Genomic DNA, 17720 nt, shown 5'->3' on the forward strand with positions numbered 1-17720 from the left:
GACACAGGGCATGCCCAAACCCCCGCAAAGGCCCTGGAAAATGCAGGACCAGATCCTTGCAGACGTGGCCATCGGAACCGAAATAGCAGAAGCTCTCAGAAACTACTTTAAGGAGAACACGACCAACAACACCTTAAAGGCAATCATCTGGGATGCTATGAAACCAGTGATCTGTGAGGTAGCGATCAACTGCACAGCAAGGCACAGGCGACAAAATCAGCTGCAACAAGACAAACTAGAGGAGAGGGTCATGGCGTTGGAGAACAGCTTCAAAAGGCACCAAAACAAAACAAGCCGGGAACTAAAAAGGGCGAAAGCAGAATTGGAAATGCATCTGGCAGACCGCTCAGCCAGAGCTCTGGCCTACACCAAGCAATTCTACTACTTGAACAGCAACAAGGCAAATCGTCTTTTGGTGCACAAAGAAGCTACACTTGTGGAACAACATTCAATGCCTAGCAGAAAGGAACGGCAGCCTACAAATGTAGAGAAACCCAAACTAATGATGCAACATCACAAAGAAATCATGACCGGACCCCCAACGACCAAGCCTGCGCAACTGCGGTACTTGGTGACCACCCAAAAAGGTCCACCACACCCCCAACTGGAAGCCCTGGAACGCCCAATCACAGCAGAAGTAGGAGAGACAATTCGCTCCCTGAAAAATACGTCCCCGGTAACGGATGGGTTTATAGCCCAATTCTACAAGCAATTTGCCCACATCCTGGCTCCCCAACTAGCAAGCCTGTATAACTAATTCCTTGTAAGGTTATCCACAACCCCATCCATGGAGGAGTCGCGGACAGTTCTCATTCCGAAACCAGGGAAAGACTGCGACCAATGCTCATCATACAGACCCATCACCCTACTAAACAATAATGCTAAATTGTTTGTGAAAATCCTGGTGAGTAGATTAGCGCCGATTCTCCCAGACACAATTCACCCGGACCAAACAGGTTTTATCCCAGGCCACAGCACACAAGACAACATCAGAAGAACCGTAAATACAATCGAGTCAGCGTACAGGATGGCACTGGAACTGGTAGTCATGTCACTCGACGCGCACAGCGCTTATGACATGCTAGACTGGGGCTAAATTAAGGAAACACTACAGCACTATGGATTTGTCCCAAACTTTGTAAAATGGACACTATCCAACTACCAACACCCCTCCACGCATTTCAGAATGAACGGGGCCAGATCAGACAGAATTGACATAACCAGAGGCACTAGGCAAAGATGCCCCCTATACCCCTCATATTCGCGCTCTCAATGGAGCCATTCACGAGTAGAATCCACCACAACCTGGCAATACATGGCCTTGAAGTTAAAGGAGAGTCTTACAAAGTGGCCCTATATGCCGACGACGTACTACTGACGATCACCCGACCGGAAGAATCCATGCAGGCAATCTGGCAAGAACTAGAAGCATTCAGGGAGGCCTCAGGATTTAAGGTAAACTTTACAAAGTCGGCAGCAATGAGCATCAACGCGCTGAAGAAGCTCAGGAATGCCCTGGAAGCCAACTACCTGATTCCTCGGGCAAAACTGCAACTCAGTTACCTGGGGGTCCAGCTGCCTAGTGAAACAGAAGGAATCTACAAAATTAACTTCTGCCCCCTGTTCACAGAGTTCAGGAATGACTAAGCTCGATGGAAAAAGCAAGAAATCTCATGGTTCGGAAGGATTACAACTGTGAAGATGAACCTAATCCCAAGAATGCTCTATCACTGCCTTGCCCTCCCAGTAACAATCCAGAAGAAAGCTATCCGCTATCCAGAAGCTGCAGGTAGATATCCTAAAATGCATCTGCGAAGGAAAGAAATGGCAAATACTGAGGCGTATCATGCTCTGGGGTACCGCGGTGTGTGGCCTAGGGGTCCGAGACGTGACCAGGTACTGCTTGTGGCACAGCTATTGCAGGCCTTTGCATGGAAGCTAAGCGATATCCGACCATGATGGTTGACGCTGGAGGAAAGCTGGTACCAGATACCAATAGAAGCATTGCCACATATGAGAAGATCCGGTGACTCCCCAAACACAGGGACCCTGGCTGCAACGAGAAACCCACTAATGAGTTGAAAGAGGGCAGTTTGCCACTGCAATCGCAGAGCCACTATGGATCCACTCACCCCTGTATGGGACAACCCAGACTTTGCTCCAGGCATCTCTCCAAACAGCTTTAACAAGTGGAAGGACGGAGGACTAGGGGTCATTGAAGACTTCTTTGAGAATGGGGATCCGTTGAACTTCAACGCCTGTAAAGCCAAAGTCCAAGTTCCAGAGACAGAAAGGTTCCGGTATGCACAGTTCAGACACTGGCTATCAAGCAAGATAGTAAGGCAAAGCGGAAGCAGAGAACTGACAGCCCTAGAGAGAACGCTCACTACAACCCGCCCGAAGGGGAAAATATCCACCCTATGCAAGTTGCTCGACAGGATGGACCCAAGCAAGAAAGAGGCCTACATGACGAAGTGGGAAAGGGACATAGGCAGAGGCATTGAACCGGAGGAGTGGAGCTGCATCTGGTCCCGAGTGCACAAAAGCTCTAAATGTACAACCAATAAACAAGGGGCATTCACGGTGTGCTACAGAGCGTTCTTGAACAAATCAAACTAATCATGGGCCTCACAATCTCGTGGGACCACGGAATTGTCCTGCTGGGGGCAACAGGTGAGGGCCAATTCCAACTGACAGGAGGCCTGGCTGAATTGTGCTCACACCTCTTAACAGCAGCAAAGATATCAATCGGCAGGCTATGGAAAAACCCAGAGGGCCCGGCAATCCCAATGTGGTGGTCCAAATACTGGGACATAGTGGCAGCAGAAAAAATCACGGCTCTCTGATTCGATACCAGGAGCAAATTCTACCAAATCTGGGCCCCCTTCCTGGATTACACACAGCAGTTCCCAGGGGTGGCAAGACAACCTCTGACCCTCCAATGGATGGAGAAGCTAGTCTAAAAAATGACCTGGAGAAAGCAAAAAAGAAATGGGAATTCCTGGGGACAAAGATGAACTCGAAGGTGACATAAATCTCTAGGCCCACAGTCATCAGGTGAACTCATGCTAGAGGAACGGCCTCTCCAATTAGGCCGACATGAATCTGGTCTCCCAACCAAGCATAATGCGAAAACTGATGTCTCCCTGTGTTCTCCCTTCCCACCCCCCTTTTTTTTTTCATCTGTCCCCACCCAGAGAATAGAGGCATTGTTTGGTTCTGTTATTATTTTCATTTATGTTAAATCGAAGCTCTGAAGGGCACATTTAATGTCTGATGTTATTTGAGAAGCTGTATGTATAAAAACCAATAAAAATAAGTTTTGAGAAAAAAGAACAATTGATGAGAAAAGGGAGAAAACCACGTGGGTGCTCAGTCAGGAAACTCTGGGTGATTCTTGATTGTTGAAACTACGATAACCAGAAGGCCTTGGGAAAGGCGAGAAGGGGGTTAAAGTGGTCATACAGGGGTTTTGTAAAATCCTTTGGGGGTCATTCCGAGTTGGGTGGTAAGGGAAAAACGATGCCGGTAAAGGACTACCGGCATCGTTTCCCGTTACGGCCCATTCTGACCCACCAGACCGTTATTTACGGCGCCGTAAAGTACGGGGCCGTAAATAGCGGTTTAGTGGCGCGCGCCCGACACGCCATGCCGAAATTAGCGGCGTGGCGTAAATCGGGGCTGATCCCAAGTATAGCGGACATGGAAAAAACGGCCTCCACAAGACCGCAAAGTACCTTACCGCCATGGAGTAAATACCGGCATCGCCGAGAAGGTGTAAAGAACCCTGAGCAGTGTTTCCAAGAGGAACAGGTGCACTTAATCAGCACAGGTGGAGGCAATGGAGTCTGGCACAGCACAAAAGGAGCACACCCACACACCACACCCCCTCCCACACCAAGATGATAACAATTGTAGCAGCATTCCTGGAGCTGGAGGCCCTGCTTACAAGGCAGCAACTACAACAACAGCAACAACCACAGCCCCCACCACAGAGGATACACAGGAGGAGAAGGAGGGTGAGACAGGCCCAGCATGCCCTACCGGTGCAGCCACCATTACCATGCCGGCAGCCCCCAATTCCCCGCATCAGAGCCACCCCCTTCAACCTCACACCAGAGCAGATCCACACCGTGTACCGGCTTGACAGGGACACCATTACCACCATAGTGGACCTTTTACATGACGATATAGCGAGCCGAATAGAAATCAGCACTGCCATCCCCCCTCTACTGAAGGTAGTGTCTGTGCTCCACTTCCTTGCCACAGGCACCTACCAGCATACAGTGGGGCACATGCATGGCATTTCACAGCCCATATTTTCCCGGATACTCAGCCAAGTGCTGGATGCCCTCCTCAACCACACAAGGGACTACATATCCCTACCCCAGACTCCCCAGGAGATATATGACACCAAAGTTGCCTTCCATGCACTGGCAGGCATGCCGAATTGCATAGGTGCCCTCGACTGCACCCACGTTGAATTGGTGGTCCCGCATGCCATGGAGGTGCCGTATCGCAACCGCAAGCAATACCATTCCATCAACGTCCAGATGGTGTGTAATGCCAGTAAAGCCATCACACATTGCAATGCCCGATACCCCGGATCAACTCATGACTCCTTGGTCCTGCGGAACTCAACACTACCACGCTACATGGAGCGACATGCTGGACGACGTGCCTGGCTGCTTGGTGAGTAACCTGAAAGGGCCATGGCAGTGCATTGGGGCTGTGAGTAGGTTGTCTGCATACTCCACCTGGGTGGGGAAGGGGGGGATGCATACTCCACCTGGGTGGGAAAGGGGGGGGTGCATACTCCACCTGGGTGGGAAAGGGGGGGATGCATACTCCACCTGGGTGGGAAAGGGGGGGATGCATATTCCACCTGGGTTGGAAAGGGGGGGATGCATACTTCACCTGGGTGGGAATGTCCACGCCAGTGCACGATGTTCACCTCACAGCACACTGTGCCCCAAGGCAAGTGACACGGCACATGACCACATAACCACACAGTGATGAATTTGAGCCGACACCTAACACTACATGACTAACAGGAAACCTGGCCAGATACCACAACACATGCACCACTCATCGGCGGACCTTACACACCATAGTGGCATCCTGCACCATGCAGTGCAATAGCACCATGTTGCTGACTCCTGCATCTCAACACACAGGACAGTAATCCCTGGGAGTGCATAGAAGTGAGTCTAACAGGGATCCTACAGTGTGTTACTGGTCCTGCACCCCCATAGGATTGCTGCAAGTCACCATGGTAGGGATCCGTGCAGAATAACGAGTATGCTACCAACTACAGCCAACACCCCCTTTCACCAAGTCTCGCGCAAGACATCAATGAATGCAGTCCAACACTGCTGCATGCATATACGATGCACATGCAACAAGACGTGAGTGCACACCATGACCCATCAGGGAGAAGCTACCCCCTCCATCATTCTATTGAACATGACACATAGCCGGGCCAGTAATGGGGTGACTGTATCCTGGGACATGTGTGTATGGCCAGTAATCACCTGCGGCCATGTAAGACTAGTACAATTCTCCACCATGAATGCACAAACACTTACCTTCATTACACTCTCATGCAGGTGATGCTGGCTACCCTTTGAAGCCGTGGCTCATGACCCCGGTCCGCAACCCACAGAACAGGCACAAGGAGGACTACAATAGATCCCATACCCGTACACGGGTGGTGATAGAGCAGACCTTCGGCCTGTTGAAGGCACGATTTCGTTGCCTCAGCCGGTCGGGTGGGGCACTCATCTACAGCCACGAGAAGGTGTCCAAGATCACCATGGCATGTGTAATGCTGTACAACATGTGTATCCATCAGAACGTGCCACTGCCCCCTGACGTGGAACTGCTACCACCAGATGATGATGAGGGGGAGGAGGAAGGAATGGCAGGACAGCATCACGGTGCCGATGCACAGGAGGGACGCTCCGTGCGGCAATCATTGATCAGACAATATTTCTGACTCACAAGTCAGCTGAGGGTGTGAGGATGACAGGACATCGGGCACTGGGTGTGGGGATACATGTACACCATGCACTGTGCGACATTAAAAGACACATGCACAATGATCAATGTCCACTCTGTTTTTTAGGGATGATCAACCAGTGTATTGAATAATAATGAAGAAACGTGTACAACAAAACCTCCACCCTCACCCCCTCCCTCCCAACTCCCACACACACCCTCACCCTCCTCCCCCCCAACTCCCACACACACCCTCACCCCCCTCCGCCTCCCCCCAACTCCCACACACACCCTCACCCCCTTCACCTCCCCCCACAACAACCCCACAATAGTCCCATCAGTGCAACATACTTTGCTCATGTGTTGCTTGCGCATTCTCAATGTCACTGGGCCTAGTAAGATCGCTGTTTTGTTCTCCGCTGTTCCCCTCCTTGCTTTGTCGCGGTCTGAAACACTTGTGTACGAGCACGATAGTAATAAAATATCAATATCAATGTGCTTGTACCACATGTTATTAGACACTTGAGCCATGTCAGTGAGATAGAGATCTACTCCCCTCATGTCTGTGTCAGCATTTTGCTTACCTCTCCTTACCGTGCTTTCAGTGCCCTCCTGTCCCCCTGATATGGTCATTCCACCTGGGGATATGTAGAGAATACAGCGGTTTCACTAGATACAAGCGGTATTCTCCAGAATATGAATACAAATACCCCAATTGAAAATAAGAGACACGACAAAATAAGCACATTTTGTATTATTTCACCCATCTTTACCTGTGCTGATGGATCCTTGTGCAGCTTGAAGATATCAGTTGCCCGGCTGGAATGCGCAAAAGTGAGCGTTATTGTCTTAGTGTCAGATTAGTTGTAAGCCCTGTGGACCAGGTAATCGCTCATGGAAATGATGAATAGCTGTTCCCACACAGTTCTAATTCCAGGGTCTCTTAGTATGGCAAGAACTGAAGGGTTTCCACGTTCAAGTTGTGGATAAGCTTGGGCAAGATATGCTATGAAAACAAGATAGTACACTCTAGGTGGACGTGCTCGGAATCTGTTGGGTCTTCTATTACAATGGGTAAATTGGCCCAAAAAGGTATCAGGTTGTAAATCATTGGGCAACATGAACAATCATCAAATATCACAGTCGCTGCTTTTACAAAGAAGGTATATAGAGATTAAAATAATAAACCGTGTATCCTCGCTCTGGATGTGCAGGAAGTCATTGCCCCAAATCTGCTGCCCTTGAGCGAGTAACTATTGGGTGTCCTCCACTCTGCAGTGTAAGTTCAGAATTGTCTTTCTGTCCTTCTTGCTGAGGATCGTTGGCCCTGTTTATCTCATTGTCAGCTGAGCCATAGGTTTGTAGGGTTTGACGTCTGAGAGGTAGTTCCAGACAGTCTTCGCTTAAAATTTGACTGCCACCACCTCAACAGTATACGGACCGGTGAATCAGGTTACCTCCCACTGCTGGATGAAATTCCTTAAAAGAACAGTGTCCCTGGGATGGACAAGTCATTCTGTCGGAGAGTCCTTTGGTTTGTTGACATTGCCGCTCTCTCTGCCGGCTTCTGGGCCTCCCTGGTGGTGAATCAGGCGAGAGATAAAAGAGGCACTAGCTATCAAGGAAGTAATGTAGTCCAACATTTCTTGTCCTAACACAGTTGCACTACTCTCTGCGTCCTTTTGCACCATAGAGGGAGGAGCCAGTAGAAGTTGCATGCGCCGTCCTGTCACCACCTCATGTGGGGTTAAATGGTGGTTGGACCTAGTCTTGTTGCGCAATGCAAACAGTGCCAGGGGTAAGCAATGGAGCCAGTTATTATTTGTACTCTTTTTTGTTTTGGCAATACATTCCTTCCGAAGGCCTTTGAGGTGTTCACAAAACCCATTTAATTGTGGGTGATAAGCACAGGAGAATTGGTGTTGAATGCCCAGCAACATTGTAATGTGCTTGAACATTTCCCTGGCAAAGTGAGGGTCATTGTCAGACCGCAGGACTGCACATATGCCCCATCATTGGAATACTTCCTGGATCAAGAATTCTGCTGCCTTGAGGGTGTCAGGGTGCCAACCTCCATCCACCATTTGAATGGGCACACAACCACTATCATGGTTCACTCCACCCTTTCCTTCTCTGCCCACATCTCTGAGGTCTCTAAAAAGCCAAATTTTCGACTGCACCTCCTCAGAGGTACTCTGCCTTTCCTCTCCTTCCCTCAGAAGCTCATGGTATCCCAAGCTCTGGTTCTCTCTAGCTTGGACCATTGTAACAGCCTCTTTCTAAATCTTCCTGCCTCTACTCTCCACCCTATGCATCTAATCCAGAACAGGACTGCAAGACTTGTCCTTGGCCTCAAGCCCTGGGATCGTATCTCTCCAGCTTTGAAATCTCTCCACTGGCTCTCAGTGGATGCAAGGATTAAATTCAAAACCCTCTGCATTGTCCATGGGGCTTTCTGGGGCCTGGGTCCAAAATACCTTCAGCCTTCCCTCCGCAAATACCTCCCCTCTCGAGCTCTTCGCTCCTCTACCTCCAACTCCATCAGGGTCAGTCTTTTTTCAAAGAAACGAGCTGGGGGTAGATATCTGTCTTCAGCTGTTGCCTCCCTCTGGAACAGCCTCCCTGCCACTCTAAAACTTGACAACCATCTCCGGTTCCGGAAGCACCTCAAGACCTTCCTCTTTTCTTCTGCCTTCGCTCCCCCTCTCCCCTGCTGATCTGTTCTCTCTTGGCACCGTGCACCTGGCCACCCTCTGTCCTTTGGGCCCAGTTACCTGCTCACCCTGCCACCCTCCCGCACTGCCTCCGGGCCACCCCTTCCACTGGGGTCTGGGCCTGTACCCATACAACCCCCCCTTTTTCTTCCTGCACTTATCAGACCTACCCTGTCTGCTGCCTTAAACCTAGCACTTGCAAATTCCTGGCTGCATTACCACTGTTTGTTGCCTTATTATTTATTTATTGTTATTTATGTGTTTCTCCTCTGCTTCGCACTTTCCACTTCTCCCCCCTTCCATGCACTTTTCCCCTCCCCCCTCTCCCATGCACTTGCGCGTTCTCAATGTCACTGGGCCTGGTAAGATTGCTGTTTTGTCGTCCCCTGTTCCCCTTCCTTGCCTTGTCACGCTCTGAAACACTTGTGTACGAGCATGATAGAAATAAAATATCAATATCAATATCAATGTTGCAGTATCCTTGCCAAACTTGGATCATGTCATCATAGTCGACATGGAGATGTTGAAATGGACCAGCTGGGATAGGTATGGCTCCTCTCACAACTCTTAATGTATGTCCTGCAGTAAACTGTTTACAAGTTAGGCAGTTGGTCATATATTCGGCCGCGTGTTACGCCAAGTTAGGACACAACCATGTTGATCCAATATGTGTGGCAAGCACTTCCTTCCCTGTGCGTGTTGGATAATGTAACTGTGTCAGTGCAGTGGCATAACCACTTCCCCTGTGTTATTCTGCCACCATAGGTTGTCTGTTGGGGAAATTCTACATCCCCTCTTAGTCCACATGTCTTTCTCCTTCCTGCCTGGGTGCAGCTCCCTGCCACTCCTTTATTTGTGTTTCTGGCATTACATTGTATCCATACTTTAGTACCATTGTTCTAGCATAGTCACGGGGGGCATGTGACAAGGCCTCCATTTCTAGGAGCTCCCCAAAATATGCGGCACACTTTGCTTCTGAGTCTGCTGCTTAGTTTCCCCTTGAGATAGGGTCCTCCCCTCATGTGTGTGCTTGGCCCTTCACTATGGCTATCTGCATGGGATAATGTATAACTTCCATTAATCTGCCCAATAAAAGTGCATGCTGCACTGGTGACCCGTCTGCCCTCCTGAAGCCCCTCCTTATCCATCTTGACAGTCCTGAGTGTACTGTTGACGTCACGTATGTGGAATCTGAATAAACTGTCACCTCCTTTCCCCGGTTGTGTTCCAATGCTGATATTAAGGCCACTAATTCTGCTGTCTGTTCTGAATAATGTGATGGCAAACGCACACTGACCGCTACCTTGCTTGTTCCATCCTCTCTCAACCTTACCACTGCCGTTCATGTATGCCTTGGCCCATCCGGCTGGTCAATTGTCGAAGAACCATCAATGTAAAGCATGTCTCCCCCCTCAAGTGCATCCTACTGTACATTATGGGCGTTACTGAATTCCTGTATGTTTTCTGTGCAGTCATGTGCATAATCACCATCCTTAAAATGTCTGTGAGAAAAATCGCTGGCTTAACGAGGCTGCAGCTCACCACCTTAAGTGATGGATTTGATAGTAACACCTTGTGTCCCGATGCTCTCTGTGTTGTTAGTGTGCTCTTTGGTTTCTCCAGTATCGGAAAAGAGCGTAGGCACCACATAGAGAGTGGTGCTGCACCCCATGGTGGTACCTGCTGATTTGTCCACTGCAAATGCGGCAGCAGCCAAAGCTTATTTGCAAGGATAGTGTCCTCTCATTACTAGGTCAAGCTTGCCACTTTAGTAGGATATTGGCTTGTGCCCCAAACGTGTCTTCTATGTCAGTACTGCTGTCATCACCATCCCATCAGAGTGTGAGAACAAAGAGATTTTCATTTTGTAGTCTGGTATCACTAACACTGGAGCTGTGCATATTACTTCTTTTCAGCTCATCGAATTCCTCAGACATCTTTGTTGTCCATCGTATTATCTTGTGTCCCATTTGAGCTTCCTTCATATCGCTCAGTAGAGGTCTGCTGTGAGTGCTGTAGTCAAAAACCCATGCCCTGAAATAGTTGCATAACCCCACAAAATTGCTGTCATGGGTATTGTCTCCACCCTTTCTGCCGTCATCTGTCAGCCATTTTGGGAGATCATCTGTCAAATGCATAGCACTTCTTTCTGACAATACTGTAGTTTTGCTTTGCCTACCATGTAACCCTTGTCAGCTAACACTGCCAGCATGTGTAGTGAGTCATTTCTACACAGTTCTTCTTTCATGCTGCAAATCAAAATGTCATCCATTTATTTTATGACCATGCTCTACATCTGTACATTGCCTAGGTCCATTTGGAAGACCCTATTGAATATGGAGGGTGACTCACGGTACCCTTGAGGAAGTCTTGTATGTTTCCACTTCTGGTTTCTATACATAAAGGAAGTCAGGTCTTGTGAGTCTGGGTGTAGTGGTATAGAGAAGAAGGCATTTGTCAGGTCTATGAGCATGAAACAAGCAGATTCCGCTGGAATGCTGCACAAAAGTCTTGCTGAATTCGGAAACCAAGGATACTCTGCTTCTACAATGTGATTAAGGAGGTGCAAAACCTGGATAAAATGCCATGAACCCCATTTTGCTTTCTTAACTGGGTACACAGCAGTGTTGCATGGTGATTCTGATGGTATGTGAATGCCCTGCTCCACTAGTACTGCAATTGTCTCATAAATACCCTCATCTGCTTTCTTTGATGGTGGGTATTGTCTGACTCTGGGTAAAATTGCTCCCGGTTTCAGCTTTATCTTCACCCACCACTCCTTTCAATAGCCCAACATCATAGGGACTAGTGGTCCATAGGATGCTGTGCACCTTGGCCAAGTCCTCCTTGCAGAAGGATGATGGTGCTTTCAGCGCCATTACCATGCTCTGTGGTACCTCTCTGTAGTGTATCCTTAACCAATATGTCACACTCATTTTGAACACCATCTTGTGGTCTGATTGTTAGTGTCTGAATAGTTCTTTATCTGTCTCTGTTGTTAACATGTATCCTTTAGCTACGGCAATCACGCCCCGCCATGACCTTCCTGTGTTGTCCATCTCATTTACTGCTATCCACTCATCTCCCACAAGCACTGCCTCGATCTCCAGTGGTATTATTGTTCCCTCTGCCTCATCCAATGATATCTCTGGTCTGGACAAATACTCATTTGGAACGCGCCTCATCTTCCCTTGAATCCCTGGTAGCAATGCAATTGTGATCTCAGTCCCGTACTGGAACAGCACCTCGTCCACTGGCACCCCCTTCTGTACCTTCCATCCACAGTATGCTTGAACGATTTATCTTATGTTGAGAAAGTGTATCGCTGGCGTAGAGCACACTATTCCCTTGTTTGTGAATAAAATTGTCATGTGTGGTCTGCTCATAATGTCTCATCCCAGTATGTTCACAGGTGTCTGTCGAGAGTTTAGTGAAGGCAAAGATAAATACTGTTCTCCTATAGAAAGGGAGATATTGTCTGTAAATGGAACCACTTCCATAGCCCCAGAGAATCCTTGAGTATTTATGGCATTGCCTGACAACCTATTTGTTCACTCTTGAATGCATGACCTTGTCGCCCCTGTGTCTACAAGAAAGGAAAACATTTTGTCACCTACCAACACCCTTATGTGAGGTTCCTCCTCAGGGTGGGGTGTGATAGATAGGATGGAACACATCAGGTCCGTCTGTGGGCTGCCCTATTGAGGATATAAGGACATCCCATTCCCAGACAATTGATTGTTCCCCCACCATGGTGACCCCCCAAGCTTCTAACAGGGGTTGATGCTATGGAGTCTATGGGTGCCACTATCCCGTCATTTTTTGATGCATGCTGTTCTTTATCTGTGACACCTGCTGGGTGCTGCCTCGAGTCTGGGGTGCTTCCAAGTACTCTGCTATAGGTGCGCGCATTTATGGTATCTGAGTCATGGGCTGGTGTGCCTGCAGGTGTGCGCTCGGTGTCGGTCCTTGCTGTTGCTGTGATTGGTTATGTGTGTAATAGTCGTCTTGGTCCCCTTGATATGCTTGCTGGTACTGTGCTCCCAAATTCTGGTGCATCTCCCTGCTTCTGCACACTCTCGAAATGTGCCCCATATGTCTGCATGACCAGCACTGTTGTGGCTCCCTCCATTGTCCCTTGGAACCCCTGCATAGTCCCCTGGGCCCTGATGCACCTGTGGACCATATCCTCAAAACCCTTTGGGAAACTCTCCTGGTTGTGATTTATCTTTGGTCCATACCTGCGTCCTCTGGATGCCCCCCCCTCTTCCTCGAAACCCATGCTGCATGTTCCCCTGCCCCCTGAATCCTCTGACCACAGGCGGCGGTGCGTACTGCTGCTGCTGAGTCCTACTGTATGCCTGCGCCTGTCAGTACCGCACCTTCCAAGGCATACTTTGTTCGTTTTTTCTGCACTAACTTTGCTTCCTCTTCTTCCCTCTTGCTTTTTCCTTATTTTCTCTTGCAATAACCTACAATGGTGTACTATCGTGAACTGTATTTCTGGCCAAGGGTTTGCTTCTGTGCCTATTAACTTCTTGAGCTGCTTCTGAACTGGCTCTGGCAGCCCCTGGCACAATATGTGGTCAAATAAAGCTACTGTTTTGTCCCACGGTTCTCGCATGTCAAGGAGCCAAAGCTCTTGGATCACCTGAATATAGGGTAAGGGGTCTTAATCTGGGCCCATCTTGTGAGCCATAATCGCACTAATGTCCGACGTGTCTGGGTATTATGTCCTTAAAGCTTGCCATACAGCAGCTCTGCAATTTGCAAACGGCAAACCTTTGTGCGCCGTGTCTTGGATGGTCACTCCTGGGAACCGTGCCCTCTTCCATACGTCACTCGCGGCTTCTCTGATGATTGCCACTAATAGCCCCTCTGCTAATCTCTGTCCCCCTGTCATTCTTTCTATTTCATATATCCATTTCCCCGCACCAGCGATCAACAAAGGTAATCTACATCCCACGTTTTCTTTGTCAATGTGTTTCCAGGGTATATATTGAGGTTGCTGTCCTCCCGTTTCCAGTAGGGGCATTTGTGTGAATCCTACCTCCTCTCTCACTCCTCTAGTTAGTCTGTTCTCCCTGTAGGCTTTTCTAATGTCTAATGGTTCTCCTATGGAAATGCAAGCACAGTTGTTGCATCCCCCCATGATCCTTTCTCTAGAATATTCTATATTTTTCTCCCCCTTCCTTCATCCTGGGAGATCGCCCAGTCTCTCAACATACAGGAACAGATCATCGATATTGCATAACTCGTCCATTGACTGTGGTGTTCTATCATCCTTGTCACCCTTAGTTCCCACTGCACCCCCTCTCCCGTGTCACACATTTGTCTGTGCCTTTCCCTGTGGACAGAGGCTTGAATCGCGCACTTCCCTCATCCACACTATCCCTTGCCTTCATTGTCTGAACCAGAGCCCATATTACTGCAAATGTCATCCACAACGCTCTGTCTCCTAGCAGTGGTGTCTGCGTTAGACTTAATGGTGAGGTTGATTTCATGCCAGTTGTATCTTCTCCCTCCCCCACAGAACCCTAGGTCTGCTTTGTCAGATATAGAGGTAGTCCTACCCTGAGTGGTCATGCTGTCTGGCTCTGCTCGTCCCCCCTCTCTAACTCAGCTATTTCCTGTGCTCACTTTCCATCGTGCCCCCTAGAACTTCCTTTTGTGCCCTTCTGTACCTTGCCACTCGATCCTCTCTCACTGATCAGCTGCCCTGTCACCATCTGTCCCTCTTCCTTGGTATATGGTGGTGGTTTATATTTTGGGTTTGAATACCGTCTGCTGCTAACTCTCATAATGGGTACATCCCCTGCTCATTGTCTGTATCCTTGGAGTTCTCGCTTTTAGGAGAGGGTGGAGGAGCAGAGGGTGGGGGCACGGGCCCCTGCACCTCCTGCTGGCTCAACATCCAATAGAGCCTTGCTGCTTCCCCCTTGCCCTCTTAAAACATCATCCATAATTTGAATATTGCCATGCGATTTGCTAGCTTTTTCCCCTTATAGGTACCCTGTATCTGTGTCAGTAGCGATTGCTGCACATCCTTGGAGAGACTTCTGCATGGTGGCCATGGTTTGGTCAGTTTACCCTCAGTGATACTAGTCCATTCCACGCTATATTTGCAAATATTGTCTTTATAAGGTGGGAGTGTCTTACACAAGTGCTGAAGGGGTGTGTCATCCCTGAACTTCCCTTGATACATTGCTCTTGCTCTTACCTGATCTCAAATTGAGGGTTTCGATAGTCCACTGTTAAGGGAGACACACTATAAAATTACAATGCTTTTTAGTTTGCTACAAGCCTCTCTGGATCCACAACCTGTCAGACCGTGCACTGCCCCTTCACAATTGCTGCCTCTTCAGGCACATTTACAACTCTTGCGCATGCGCCTTCCATGCACAACCACTGGTTCACCTCCTCTGGCAATCTCAAACATTCCAATTCTTGCTCTTCACCGTCTCTTGTTCTTCAAGTCCTATGTACAAGCATATGGGTGACATCACCAATTTACTAAAAAAGTAGTGCTAAGAAATCAAACAGAGCGTGCACAATGCTAAAACCCTGTTGACCAAAACGACACACAACCCCGCCACAAACCCCACAGGTGTCTTCCTGCCTCCTAGCAGAGTATACCACTAATCTTTTGTGTTCAACCTGTACCTGCAGCATCGCCATACAAGCAATATGCCTCCTCCAGACTTAACCAGATGAATCACCTTCCGCAATCTAGGTCAGCTCTCTTGCTAAACCTTACGAGGATACCGTCATCTATGACACGAGTTAAAATGCCCAACCCACAGGCAATCCACTATTTACGTAAATTATGCCATCCTTGGCTTCGAGTCAATAGTCTAGGTTGCTCACCAGAACCTTTTACCTCGAAACCGAATGTGCCCATACCACAAATAGTGACATCCACCTCGGATCCTGCCCCTACTAAACTTGACAATACTAGACAATATTTGACAATACTCGACGATTCTAAACAATACTCAACAATACTCCATAATACTCTATACCCCCAAACCGCCAGTTGCTGTGTGGCTGGGTCAATATTTACACTCTGTGGTCTGGTGGTGCTGCTCAGCTGATGCATCCCCCAAAGCTGCCACTTCGCCTTCCTGGCCTACTGGACGCCTCACGGACTTCGGGCAGGATATTTCCCAGGCTGGCTCCTGGAGGCCTTTCAATGGGGCACACATTCCCTGTCTTCTTGAAACATGCAAGAGGTCTTGCAGCCTCTCAGGCTCCGTGGCAGGCGAGTCAGCTTTGTGCCAGGCTAACGCAGCCCAAACATTACCTCTGCTACCAACTTGTTGGGGTAGTTCTCCCAGGTATACCAGAGGTCTGGGGTTCTACCTGACTCTCAAGGTCCAACAACCTTCCGCAGAATAAATGAAGGACTCAGCTAATGGCAAGTTAGAACTGTGTTTTATTACAAAAACCAACAGGGATCATACAAGACAGTCAAGATTCTCCAGTACTTCTCAGTATTCCATGGTGTGCTCTTTGTTTTTTGTTTTTTTGTGAGCAAATTTCAACATCCCTAGGTCCTTGCCCGAAAAACGTATCACCGCAGATGATTGGGTATCGAGAGCAGTATTACCTATGGATGCACCCTATAGAGGTAATTCTACTGGTCCTTGCATGTCAGGTGGCTGGCCTGCCCCGTCCCCAAGAAAATATCTATTACATTGTTGCAGAGTAATGGGCTTACTATTGGTTCTTGCCCTTTGCCACCCAACCCTGAAATTATATGCTGTGATTGGTTAGAGCTGATCTCCCCAGGCCTGGGACTCAATTAGGTTCTTAGCCCTCTGTGCACCTCTTCAAGGTGATGTGAACAATTATGTGTCTGTATTGTAACTTGAAGTGTACCACCTTTGCCTATGAGAGTGCTCTCTGACATTGCAACACTTGTTGCTTCCTTCGTCTGACTTTGCTGGGACCGGCTCTTCTTTCCCACCACGGGTGAAAGCCCATTGTCTGGATTGGCTGCATCACGTGCTTGGAGACCACAAAATAGAGCTCTTGAGCTTGCATTTATGAGGATTTATTCAATTTCTCTGCAGTTGGTCCCCTGTTGTCTAAAGTTAGGAATGTGGCTGTGTATCTCTGACCTTAGCTGTGAGCCTGCTTTGCTCTTCCTGCAGCCTGAATCAGCTCTTTGGCTTGAAGCCTTCAGCAATTTTCCTTAGACCTATAGTATGATTTTGACATGCTCATGTTATGCTAGGTAACATATAAATCAGTCATTTATGGTCCTATCAAACTCAATATATACTCCAGAAGTCCCATAGGGTTATTTGAGTTAAGCATCTGCATGCTTGCTCTGGATCCTTTCCTGTCTTGTGTTTCTGCCTTACTTCATTTGGCTATTGAGAAAAATAATAAAAGCTTTGACAGTATGCTTATGTATCCGTCCTCTAGCTATAGAACTGTGTAAGCATGTTCTTTGTGTATGCAAATGTGTGTGCGTGCTGTGATGCAGGAGTGCGAATGTTCTTCATGACTAATGCTGCTACATCGTGGTATCACTCGTGACATCAGCACATAGGTTGCTTCATGTTTAATTGACACTGACCATCAAGGTATTTCAATCCACGATCTCCGTTTCTTCCCCTATACGTGTGAAAACATGTACTGCATTTGGTCTGTATGGCTGGTTTAGGGGATACCTTTCTGTATATGAGTCAGCCACTGGTGCACTTGGGATTCGTCCAAAACAAGATGGGTGGCTGCAAGCGTTCTGGCTCTTCGTCCCGTCAAGTTCCTGGGGGTGAGGAGGGGCATTCTTGGGACCCTCTCTTAAAATGTCATGATTATAGTGTAGAATGTAAAGTGCATATACTATTGTATTTTATTGTGACAGTTTCATTAATTTTGCAATATTCAAATATAACTATTTAACTGACAATAATCACAACATTTAGAGGAGAAAAAAACAGACAAACAAAAAATTGACATTGGCCTTTGTTGTGCTGCACTGTGGTATGTTGACTC

The sequence above is a fragment of the Ambystoma mexicanum genome, chromosome 11, assembly GCF_040938575.1.
Source record: "Ambystoma mexicanum isolate Mex_15411 chromosome 11, UKY_AmexF1_1, whole genome shotgun sequence".
Taxonomy (NCBI): domain Eukaryota; kingdom Metazoa; phylum Chordata; class Amphibia; order Caudata; family Ambystomatidae; genus Ambystoma; species Ambystoma mexicanum.